The sequence below is a fragment of the Myotis lucifugus genome, unplaced genomic scaffold (assembly GCF_000147115.1).
Source record: "Myotis lucifugus unplaced genomic scaffold, Myoluc2.0 scaffold_486, whole genome shotgun sequence".
Lineage (NCBI taxonomy): Eukaryota > Metazoa > Chordata > Mammalia > Chiroptera > Vespertilionidae > Myotis > Myotis lucifugus.
Genome location: NW_005871534.1, coordinates 447,092 through 449,878, shown reverse-complemented (window position 1 = coordinate 449,878; position 2,787 = coordinate 447,092). Strand labels below are relative to the sequence as shown.

At 57.6% G+C, this 2,787-nt stretch overlaps 1 protein-coding gene across 2 annotated transcripts in view; it reads right to left on the bottom strand.

Moving 5' to 3' along the window:
* Window positions 1-2,354: 2,354 nt before the first annotated feature.
* RNF40 (ring finger protein 40) overlaps window positions 2,355-2,787 on the bottom strand; it is a 12,226-nt gene continuing 11,793 nt past the window's right edge. For both annotated transcript variants that reach the window (XM_023744804.1, XM_023744805.1), the window contains exon 21: window positions 2,355-2,693. The gene's annotated coding sequence lies outside the window, so the exon portion shown is untranslated. The remainder of the gene's footprint in view (window positions 2,694-2,787) is intronic.

Below are 2,787 nucleotides of genomic sequence, written 5' to 3'. Positions count from 1 at the left end.
TCTCTAAGTTCTGTTGCCTTACTCTTCCCTCCTTCTACCTATTATCCTCCACCCGCCTCTCCGTCTTTTTTATTTTATTTTTTACTCCATTAAATCTGTATCCCACCTCGTCCTCACTATAATACTATATGTAAATTGAATTATTTATTTCTCCCTCTTTTTTGCTCCTGTCCTATCTTTATTATTAATAATCTTTTATATACTTCTTCTCGATTTTCGCCCCCCTTTCTTTTTCTGTTTTTGGGTCCGCACTTCGTTGTTTGTTTATTTTGGTTCCTCTTTCTCCCCCTTCCTCTTTTTTTTGTTCTGGCTACCGGCAAGCGCATTGCCGCCCTGCCCCCCCGCCCCTTCTCTCCTCCCCCTCCCGCGGCGTTTCCTCCCTCCTCTCTTGGTTCGATTCAACTTCCTGCTTACCGCGGGGGGGGGGGGGGGGGGGCTAAAGGGTGCATAACAGTCGGGTGTGGGTTTAGAACAGAGGGGGGTGGGGATTGAAGGAAAGTAGAGAGCAGAGGCCAGTGTGGAGCATCTTGTTTGAGGAGCCTTGGGACAGGGCACCACTGGGGGATTTTTAAGGAGAGACATGATCTCACCCCCTACACCCCCCACACACACTTTTGGACTCAGGAAAGAGAACTGGGCTGGAGGAGTTGGGCCATAGCAGCTTAGCTGTAGCTGTGGCCACAGATAAACATACCCAGGAGGAGTGGCAGAGTAGAAAGAGAATTTAGGAAGAGGACCAGCAGAAAATAGTAAATTTGAGGAAAACTAGGGGAGTGTAGCACCACAGGGCCGGAGGGAAGTTCTGGAGAGGTCAGTGCTAAATGCTCCGCTGGACCCTGTGTCCAATCACAGACAGTAGCCCTAGTTCTGGCTGAAACAGGCACCTTCATCAGAAGGCCAACATCTGCTCACCCTCAAGATGCCAGGCAAGGTCAGTTCTGGCCTGACATCCAAGGAATCCAGGGTATCACAGCCACGGAGGCCATTGGGGTTGTAAGAGGCCAAAACTCCTGGCTGGAGGGGCCTGGCCAGCCCCTAAAGTAGATCCTCCCAGCACTGGGCAGGCTACTGAAAACCAACGTTTATGGAGTTTACTCTGTACTCCTGTGGCATCAGTGCTTGCTCCTGTCACTGAAATCCTGGCATCTTTCTCTCATCCCCTTGGGCTTGAGCGTGAGAATGTGGTCTGATGCCCACTTTATCAGGTAGGACTCACCAGCAGTTTTAAGCTCCTCTGGATATGGAAGATACGTGGGGAGCGATATGTAGTAACCTGCATCGAAGGAGCCCACAGGGGTGGCTCCTGGGAAGGGGGTGGCTCAGAGGACTGGCTGACCCCGACCCACTCCCGGGCACCGGAGCCTCTCGGCGCCAAGCAGCCTCACTGTGATGCAACGTGCTGCGTTTCCCTCACCCTCGCCACTGCTGCCCTCCAGCCACGCACATGTTTTCGGAGGCTCGATGCCATCTCCGGCCACGGCCCGTGCCTCGGTGAGCGTGCCCGCCACCTCCAGCACAGCGCAGGAGGCCACTGTAGCCCGCGGGTCCGTCTCCAGTCCGACCTGGCCCAGCCGCTGCAGCCCCGCCGAAAGCCTGGGCGCCAGGTGGGCCCCACAGACAGACCAGGTTGCAAGCCCCTGTGAAGGCGCGACTGCAGGACCGCACGAAAGTGGGACTGTGGCCAAGCTCGCCGCCGCTAGCCTGGCCATGGCCCCGACGCCAGCGCCCGAACCAACCCCGGTCAGCACCGGCCTCGGTGCGAGCCCCAGTACAGCCTCAGTGATGGCTCACTCCGACCCGTCAACACGCTGAACCCAGAAGTGCCCCTCGGCGCTCGAAACGGTCCCGAGGGGACACGCGACACCCGGCGACCGCCGGCGCAATTGCAATGAAGAAAGGCACACACCGAGGCGTCCCAATCTGTTTGCCTGAGGGGGGGCGGGGCCTCCCGCAGGAGGCAGGGCCACTTCTCCCTGCCCCCAGGACCTGGTCGCTAGGTGCCAATTGGGAACTCCATTTCCCAGGATGCAGCTGGGCGCTCCCCTGCAGCCAATGACCGCCAGGGGTGTGGCCAGCCCCGCATGCGCAGAAGGGTCAGCTCTTCCCAATGGGAGGGGCCCGCTGGCTCCAAAGGGGCGGGATGCTTTCTCCCTGCAGGCACGCTCCTCCCTCGAGCCCAGCCAGCAGCCTCTGGCAGCCGTTAGGTCTGAGCGTGACTACGTGTTGGGGTGGAGAGGAGCAGGGTCTCTCATCTGTACAGAAGCTCCAGGTTCACACGCCAGGCGGGGCAGCCGCAAGACGGGTAGGAGCTAAAATCGTTCAGGGCATGGAACCTGGCTACTCGGACCACAGGCAGGAGGTTGGATGTTTATTCATGACATACAGCCTATATTACAAGACATCTCTAGAGCAGGGGCTGCGAGTCCGAGTGGCCCCTTGCACCTGTCAGCAGCTCCACCTTCCAGGCCAGGCCTGCTGCCCTCACAGCCCAGTTTGCTTGGGCAGGCAGCACAGCAAGCATCGTGGTACAGGCTCAGTTACAGGGCTAGATGAAGCTCTTCTACCTGGAATGATCAGAAGTTCTGCCTCCACTGCAGTTAAGGCCACCAGGATGAAAGCAGAGTCAGGGCTGGGGACGGGTTGGGAAGCGTGAGGTGGGGTAAGAGGGCTTGGGAGAAGATATCCAGAGGGGCCTGATTAGAATAGAAACGTGATCTTGGTTCAGCACTCCCAAAATAAGGGCAAGGTGACTGCAGCAACCACAGAGCTTCCCGAGGAAGAGGACTG